Consider the following 10025-nt stretch of genomic DNA (forward strand, 5'->3'; position numbering starts at 1 on the left):
AGTATGGTAAAGTATGTTGTGCAGTATGGCAAAGTATGTTGTGCAGCATGGCGAAGTATGTTGTGCAGTATGGTAAAGTATGTTGTGCAGTATGGTAAAGTATGTTGTGAGGGTATGGTAAAGTATGTTGTGCAGCATGGCAATGTTATTCATTGTGTAGATTGTGCACCCATTTGCTTACTTCCGCCTTGAAGCACTGTAATTTCATTTGCAAACTTCCGTTTTAAGAATATTAGTTTCAAGGCTTAACTATTCATGAATGACGTTTAACATTCAACATGTTTAGGTCAAATCCGAGGACAGCAATTAGCATGGCACCGTGCATCCTAAAAATGAATTTTTTATAATGGAATGACAAAGAATATATCTACGAATTGTGGGGAATTTTCTTCACATTTCTTCGATGTTGATAAAAGCAAGAGCCGTGCATACATTTATACGCATACATTCATATGTATTCAGTCAAACGCACACATTCATGCGATCCTCAGCATATGAACCGCTTATAATTATCACAGAGATTCCGTGTAATTCAAGTACTTTCTTTCAAGAATTCGATAATGACTCTACCTATAATATAGTTTAATTGCTGAACCGACAATTATGTTAGAGAATGAATTGGATTTTCAGCTCGATTCCCTCATTAATGCAAACGTTATATCAGCTATCACATTTTTGCCATCATTTATAACAGGATCATAAGACTCGAGACACGAGGCATAAATTCTGTGTCATATCCTGGTCATGAATCTCAATTTAGACTGTCATCTGGCAGTTGTTCCGTGTCGTTAATTTGGCGTAGCGTCAAACACGATGTTAGTTAAATTTAACAAATTCCAATGTTTTTTAACGACGCCATGGGTTGAGTTAGGAGATCGTGGCGATGTGAAACAAATTACGAAACACGAAGCATAATTCGTGCAACGCGACATCGATTATTCGCTTCCTCGACGAATTACGTTCCGATAAGGCTTCGTACGTTTATTCGTACGTTCATTCGTACGTTTATTCGCACATTTATTCGTACGTTTATACGCACGTTTATTCGTACGATTATTCGCAAATTTATTCGTAGGTTTGTTCATACAGTTAATAGTGTTATAATATGGTGGGCTTCATCTTCTGCCCCGGAATAATTTTACATTTCGATTCTTATTGAAAATAGTTCTCGCGTTCATAACTATTCTTGTTTCTGCGAGGGAGCTTTGCAAAAAACAAGTAATTATATCTTCGTGCAAAAATTCAGATTTTCTTGATCAGGTATTTTTTGTCGTAATAATCGAATCGAATATGATACATAAACACATCAACCTTCGTGTTCATTCCTCTTCATAATTACTACTGATCACGTTTCTATTATATTAAATGGGATGATATAAATTCCTACTGGTAAAGTATTCCTACTGGTAAAGTAAAGTAAAATTCCTACGTGTCACGTTAACCATTTTATAATAATTTGTATGCCTTCCTCATAATAAAAGTCATACTAAGCTCATTCCAGCGGGAAGATTCATACGCAATCGTCACATGGTGATGATTGTTTGAATATTGCCAATATTGATTGATTGAATATTGCGATTTCCAACCCACAACGATGATCTCATTCACAAATCAACATTACCGGGCCGTTATCCCATTCAAGTCTCATCATCATCACCATCTCTATCATCGTCATGATTGCTGACTACATCATGATAATCATGATTATTGCCGACATCCTTCCTCACGTCACAATCCCTGCATCATTACAATAATAGCTGCCACATCATGACTACCACGTCACAATTCCTGTCTCCCACAATAGTACCTTTCACATCGTGATTCCCAAGTCACGATCCATGTCCCCGTCACATCATGATTCCCAAGTCACGATCCCTGTTTCTGTTACGTCATGATTCCCAAATCACGATCCATGTCCCTGTCACATCATGATTCCCAAGTCACGATCCATATCCCTGTCACATCATGATTCCCAAGTCACGATCCATGTTCCTGTCACATCATAATTCCTAAGTCACGATCCATGTCCCTGTCACATCANCACGATCCATGTCCCTGTCACATCATGATTCCCAAGTCACGATCCATGTCCCTGTCACATCATGATTCCCAAGTCACGATCCATGTCCCTGTCACGTCATGATTCCCAAGTCACGATTCCTGCCGCGTCATCGCTACGATTCTCATCGTCATGGCCGCCTCGTGACGACAGCGTTTCCGCAAGCTGTTCGGCCTCGGACGCACCGCGCCTCGAGAATTAATTATCTTTAAGAATTTCACTTTACTGCGATTGCATCCAATCATGAAGCTCATTAGCTGCGAGAATGCGTCTATTTTTACCATAAATGCGTTTATGATCTCGCCCGTGACGATACTTAATAAACTATTGAAATTATTCGAGCTTTCACGTATTTATGTCTGAGCATAATCGGCTCTGCGTGAGCCGGTGCACCAATGAAGCTTATGCATAATGCCTCCGCTTACTGCGCAATCGTGCAATAGTCATCAAGTTTAATATTGTTCTATATCAATTCAATGGCCAATGCCAATGGTGAACAAGGAAGCGAGACGCTTCCAATGATTCTTTGCATTATATTCGCGCTTGGTTTCTTCGTTAATTTGTTTTCAGCCCCGTCAGTAAGACAGATTTGTTTAATTTTGTTTTCCGGATGACTTTTTAGGTGATTTTTCCTTGTCAAAGTAAATTTTTACAGTTAGTTGTCCGTGAACTTTTTAGTTTGTTACAATACATGCGTCTTTATACGCAAGTTTGCCTAAAGGAATGTTTCTAACTTATGGCGAGGTATGATTTTAATTTATACATTTAATCTCGTCGGGTTTCAATATATTCAACCTCATCAAGATATCGCTTTTCTGAAAAATTATGCATCATCAAATTCTCGCCGATTACTTGAAACGTCGAGCGAAATGTACCTAGCTCTTATACTCGTATGTGCAACTGAATGTATTTATCGTGTTATCTAGTAAATTTACATTTGAATTTATCATTCGTATTAATCATCGGATTGCGTTTCGAGACGTGCTGCCATGATGAGCAGTACTCACTGAGAAAAATGAGAGAGACTTTGTTCAAATAGTGATCAACTTCTTGCCCTTATTTGAGTCAACCTGACCCAGGTTGGCCCGGGATCATAGCGTGGCAGTGCACCGTCTGTCGATCTGCTTGTATCGTGGGTAATAAAGTGTATCAATCTTTCAAAAATGTGTCCCATTCACTTTTATGAGTGTGTATGTGACAATGAATAGTGACATCTGTGCACGGCATGGAAAGTATTTTCACGACTCCTTGAATTAAGTTCATGTCGATCCATCGCCGACCGTGAAGCCTTCGCGCGGGGAGAGCTGCAAGTTCAGTAGCGTCAGTCAGGGTAATTGCTCTTTGGTTCAGGGTAAATTTCACTCCTTGGTTCAGGGTGGATTTCCCTAGCAATGATTTGGCAGTTTCACTGCTATTTGTCCATTTAGAAACTAAAGATATTTTGACAGGAATGAGACGTCGAAATGATCAGAGAGTGGCTTCCGTGGTTCGCTGGCGAGGTCGCTCTAGGATTTGAACATCTTAAGACAAGTCCTTGAAATAAGTGTTGGTAATCTTAACGATTTTAATCACGTATAAACTTGAAGCTAAAGAATATTTTTCTTGGAAACGAGTATTTATGTCCAGGTCATTTGCGGAAGGTTCCCGAGAAACAGTTGAGCATGATCAGTTAGTCTGTATTACTTTGATGGAATAAGCTATTTTCACGCAAGATTAAGAACACAACAAGGTTAAAAAATAGAAAACTATTATTGGCGCTTTTTTCAATGAGGCTAACAATTAATACAAAATATTGTAATGTCGAGATATTTCAGCAGTTCGTGTGCAGTGACATACCCTGAGTCGCTATACCCTGAGCACGTGTAGGCAGTGCAGTGTACTCGAGTACTGGAACGAGGAACAGATATAATAGAATTCATATTTTAAATTTATTCTAAAAGTAGCCCAAGTACACAATCACATCACGTAATTATAATTTCATGATTTTATTAATTAATTACGTATTAATTAATTATCTAGATAAACTTTGTTGAAGAATCATTTCCCGTCTATACTTTGTTGAAGAATCATTTCCCGTTTACTGGTCTATCTAAACATCCAGATTATTTAAGTTCGAGTGATGCATTTAAGGTAGAGCATCGTTGCATAGCTCGAACTGAGCTGATATTCGTGACTGCCTCGTCATGAAAATAATTTTAGCCTTTACCACGAATATGAAAACTGCCGCATGCTGTGAAAGACGCTATTCAACCTATAAATCTCTCAAATTCAAATTTCAAACAATTAAAGCAGTTAAATTTAGGGTTAATAGTATTTAAATAAGTGTATTTATTTCATGTTAACGAAAAAATACAATGGAAACAATGGTATTTAAATAATCCATCGAATAAATCTCGATACGGAACCTGAGTTGCTGAACGATGTCGTGTAAAACAATCAAGGAAGTCGACATATATATAACTAAGTATTCCGTTAAAGGAAACTGCGTTGTCACGCTGATCTATTATCGATGACGCATCAGGAAATAAATTTATCGAGGAAACCTTATTTTAGTGATCAAGGATAATTTTGTAAGTGCTTTGCTTCGAGTGATCACGACTGCATTCAAGTGTAGCCACAAAGTGTTCCGGTGTGAAGCGTACGTTTGGTAGCACCTCGAGCATCGGCATTTAATTGCATTCGTCGATGTCACGTAAGTTCTTCTTACACGCGGTAAGGAATAGTGATACGAAAATTATTTTGAAAAATATTTATTTATCAGTGCTGCAAAGCTTCTTTCGACTATCTGTTTCAAGAACTGCAGATATTATAAATTGATAATTTGCAGCATAAGAACTTTATGCGTTAATGATATTTTGCTCTAACTCACCCATACCTGACACTTTTGTTTGATTTTATTGTAAAATGTGCAGACGGGAACAACAGAGGTACAAGCCATATTAGAATTAAGATTCCCACTTCTATTGAGTTTTCTTTACACAATTTTTAACGAAGATTTGGGAAAAGCTGAATAAAACCTAAACTTCAGAATGTTCCGTTCTCTAACAAATTCGCGACGAAACATTAATCAGAACATTCATCATCGGTTGAACTCTGGTTTGAAATTTGTTCAGGCTGAAATACAGTCCACGAGGCTGTAAGGTCGAGGGTTCCAATATGAAGAACAGCCTTCAAGGCCTCTTGGTCGTTTAATTATAACCTTTTAGTGAAAGTGAAAGGAAGCTTTCATCGCTTACTGCTCCGAACTCCGAACAAGAGTTCAACGCGACCCGTGCCATCTGCCGATGTTTTTCCCGAGCGTCATCTGGAGGCGGAACGGTACGAATGAAGCCATGCGTGGCGTCACAGTTATCATCTTTTTAATAGAAAAGATGTGCATTAAGATATTTAGTATCATTGGTCAAATTCAGTATGTACTAAAGTTTGTTGGTGGGAGAATCATTTTTGAAGTTTGTATTGCTATTGGACAAATAACACATGCGGCCAAGCGTGCAAAACCTGCATCGGAACGTTCACAGCGTCGCAGTTATCTTCTGTTTAATGTAACAGGTGTGCATTAAGATATTCAGTATCATGTGTCAAATTGAGGATGTACTGCAGCTCACGTTGATGACTCTTATATCGTACACCAGGCCATACGGTCACTCGATCCAGAATATAACAGTTAAAAGGGCTCATATCAAAACAAGCCACGTGAGAATTTATGGAAGTATGGAATTTATGGTGTATGGAAATGAACTATCGCAATTGGCTAGCTTTCTCAAGGAAAATTTCTTTAAATAAGCATGTAGAAAGGTGTTAATATTAACGAAGCCGATTTCCAGCCCTTCATGGCGTTACAGCAAAGAAAGGCACATGGACGCTGTTGATCACGATCAGAAATCTGACGATCAGAATACTTCTTGTAATATATTCTCGGTACATTCAAATCGATGAATATTAGTTTAGATCGTTGTGTTACACGTTTATTCTACTATTTTGAAATTTGCTTGAAACTGGATACCACAGAATTTCTGACACAATTTTACCGCGTAATTTATTGGAATTTATTTATTTCCGGGGATTTATTGGAAATCGTGGCAAAGTTCTAAATATATTTTAATTTGAAGCGTTGTTTTTTTAATGCCGTAGCTGAGAATATTATTTTTTATTCGATTAGCTTGATTCTATTTTTATTCTGCTATGACATCGCCCACTTGCCCAGTGCGGCGATGGGTGGCACTGATAGCGAGATTAAGAGGGAACGCAAACCTCGACATTCACGAATGCTTTCCCATGTCTTCACCTCTCTCTATTAGTAGAGTCATTCTCTTGAGCTGATGAATGAGAGTGATGAATTCAAAATGGATGTGTTATAAAAATTTAAATATAATATAAATAAAAAATTATGAGGGGACTGGTTTGAAAATGAAGTGTTAAATGTCGTTCGGGATATTGTTATTAAATGTAATAATGGGTAACCAAATAATCATTCAAAACTAAGGTTAATCATACAGGCATTAATCATTCTGTCACTCACTTCGGGTTCCTCGTGTAATTTGACAAAACATTCATAATTCTGAAGCAGAATATTGGCCGCCATTCAATAACACTTCCTGACAAAGATTATCTCTCTATGATCTTTATTTTTTATTTTTATGACAATCTATTCTAAAAAAAATCCGTCTTTTCGTTGTATTTGGTCAAAGGATAAAATTTGGTCAAAGGATAAGCCAATTAATGATAATTATAACCTTGTAATAACGTAAGACAAATACGTTATTACAAGGTTATAATTATCATTAATTGGCTTTAGGGAGCTGCCCCATATTTTTGTATCAATCAATCATGTGACCTAACTTATTCTTCATGTGTAATTGATGTAGACTAAATGCATCCACTTTCTAATTAATTGTATTTAATATCAGACTATTCGCAGTGATGGAATAAAGCTGATTATTTCAATAATAGAATTGATTTTTTCATTAAATAATGTAACTACCGCTGCAAAACGGATTTTCAGAATAATCACTACAAGAGCAGCGAGCTCATGCGGTGTAGTGAACGTGTTCTAATAACAGCAATGTGTTATGCGGTTGAGCAATATTGTTGAATTCCACTCACTTTTGTCCTACTCGGACACTGATTAAAAACACATGAGCTCAGTACTCAGCGACAACCTTCAATGCATAAGCCAAGGTTTGTAGAGCATAGGACAATATGGCGTAGGATAAAACTTGGGATTAATGTTGATCTGGATGAATATTGTACAGTTTATGGAGGGAGAAAAAACTTGTGATATGGACTCAGATTTGGTGGAGCAACAGCTACTGTAATTATATTTGATCAAAAATCAGTTGTTTATTGGGAAATGACGACTTTTTACATGGTATAAACTAGTTATCATAGGTCGACTGATCTTTTAAATTTTGATATTTTCTTGTGTCGTTTGCGATCATTTAACTGAGTTTGTGCTATTATCAGTTCACATTATTTTAACATAGCTATACTAGAGCTCTCACTCCGGCCTTGCATGGTTCAGTCGTCTCCCTCAACTGGATTGCTGAACAAACTGCCGCGATTAAACAGTGGATTTTCCTAGTTTTTCATCTGTACTTTACTACACAAATCAGATGCAAAATCCTACCAGAATATCTCTGCGTACATCTCCTCGAAAACTGCAAATGAACGATTGTATTGGTGGAATTTTCTACGATTCAAATTTTTAAGTCCTTAAGGCATTGTAAATGATAAACAATCTATGTCAGTCTTCAGATCAAAATTATTTTAAATTTTATTCCATTTCTGGTAGGATTTTGCATCTGATTTGTGTAGTAAAGTGCAGATGAAAAATTAGGAAAATCCACTATTTGTTCTGTATTGTGCTCCACGATGCCAGTAAATTAAATCTATTGACGTGGATAGATAATCTTGACTTTTATGCATAATTTGGCTTATCTTTCCCGTCATAACTATATATATTTCCAATTTGAATTACCATTGGTCGGCCTGTTCTTAAAGGGAAAAATTCACAAAAGTTTACTCACACCGAATTTATTTACATGCCATGATCGTGTCTCAGTCTTAAATGATAGTCATGATTATAATGATTAGTGTATACTTTACAAATAAATATACCAGTACTTATTAAAACTCGAATAAAACTAACGCAACTATCGACAAAAGTTGAATTAGGTTTCTCTGAGCCCTTACAGAAGCGGCGGAGATCGAAGGGCCTTCGTTATTTATTGCATTCACGAAATGGATTGTTTCACTACAATTACAAACTGAACAATTTGACGAATTTTATTTCACAGTTACACTGTTAAAATTGAGTAGTTTCACTATTGCATGAGAGATATCTACGTAAATTGCTCAGTTGGAGCTCGATCAAAGTTACAACAAGAGCTCGAATAAATACTATTTCAGTTATACAGAAATGCATGAAGAAAATTTCTACAATAAATAATTCTATGCTTTCAAACGGATTTATCAGTGAAATGAAAAGCAGAGTAAGAAATTTGTGACCGTGAAAAAAGTGATAAAATGAAAAGTGTGACTTCTTGTCTAAAAGTAAAAAAAGTGTTAGGAAGGGGAATGAATGTAAATACTATGTTCCATTAATGAATGTATGTTTCGCTTGCACGGAATATGATAATACTCGCTTGAATCTGTTACTAATCTGAATGAAATAGTTTTGATGAGTGTAAACATTAAAATAGTGATGATCAGCAGCAGAAAATAATTATCGAAACGAATCCGAACAAGTTGAAAAATTATATTCTATTTCTTTCCAGAATCATTTTCTAGTTTATAGTGTGGAACGGTTATAAAATCATAACTCGAGTTTTCATTCATTACAGTATTGGATGCAGATGGTGCATGTCAAACGCAGTGATGATAGTTGAAATTATTAATACTACAAAAACGTTACATATTCTATTAAATAGTGAATGCATTTAAAGTATTGGAAGATGAAATCAACTTCATCTGAAAATTATGTTGAAATATTGATGAATTTGCATAATTTGTTTCGTTATTATAGATTTTTTCTGACGATGTTGCGTGCGATGGATGTTACTGAGTTCGATGAGATCCTTTGTTCTTTTCAGTACCCTGGAAAAAACATGATTAACAATAAAATTAATTAAGCCGTCATGTTAAGACCTTATATTATATAGTCTAAGTGCTAACTACTTGGTTTACCTTCCGATAATTGTTGAATAATATGAATGTCTGTCTATATATATTCATCCTATTAAGGACATCCCTCGATCAGAAATAATTTTTTAATTCAAATTTCAACAGACCATAATAAGTGCTGATATACAAGAATTGAACATTTATCTGCAATCTGCACGAAACATACACTAGAAGTTTGACTGACGAAACTTAAATTTTGATATGCGAGGAGACTGGGAATAATTAAATTTACTTAAATACTTAAATAAATTAAATACTTTGAAAAATTTAATTATTCCAACCAGGCTAGAAAATGCATTACTGGAGCTGCTATGACGACCAATAATATAAACAGCATTTGACATGGCGGTCATATGATAATATTATCATTATACAGAAATAATATGTAAATAGATCCAATTGTAGTCTTATATGAATTTTTTCTATGAATCGATTTTTCTAAAGCTCACCCATCATTTGACTTCCACCGCCGTATCCACCACCACCGCCACCACTGCCCCCTCCTCCGTATCCTCCACCACCTCCGCCCCCACCGAAGCCTCCTTTTCCACCTCCGCCAATGGCCCCACCACCACCACCGCCATATCCACCACCACTTCCTTTGCCACCACCAAATCCACCTCCACCTATAGCTCCACCACCACCACCGTATCCACCGCCACCTCCCCCATGTCCACCACCTCCTTTTCCACCACCAAATCCACCTCCACCGATGACACCACCACCACCATATCCACCGCCACCTCCCCCATGTCCACCACCTCCTTTCCCACCACCAAATCCA

At 36.7% G+C, this 10025-nt stretch overlaps 1 long non-coding RNA gene across 1 annotated transcript; it reads right to left on the reverse strand.

The window, feature by feature from the left end:
- Positions 1-8076: 8076 nt before the first annotated feature.
- Positions 8077-9755, reverse strand: LOC108677326. The gene is made up of 2 exons (XR_001931249.2): positions 9691-9755; positions 8077-9154 (listed from the first exon to the last, which is right to left on the reverse strand). It is a non-coding gene; the product is annotated as an uncharacterized LOC108677326 (long non-coding RNA).
- Positions 9756-10025: the final 270 nt, after the last annotated feature.

This window comes from Hyalella azteca, unplaced genomic scaffold (genome assembly GCF_000764305.2).
Source record: "Hyalella azteca isolate HAZT.00-mixed unplaced genomic scaffold, Hazt_2.0.2 contig10702, whole genome shotgun sequence".
NCBI lineage: Eukaryota > Metazoa > Arthropoda > Malacostraca > Amphipoda > Hyalellidae > Hyalella > Hyalella azteca.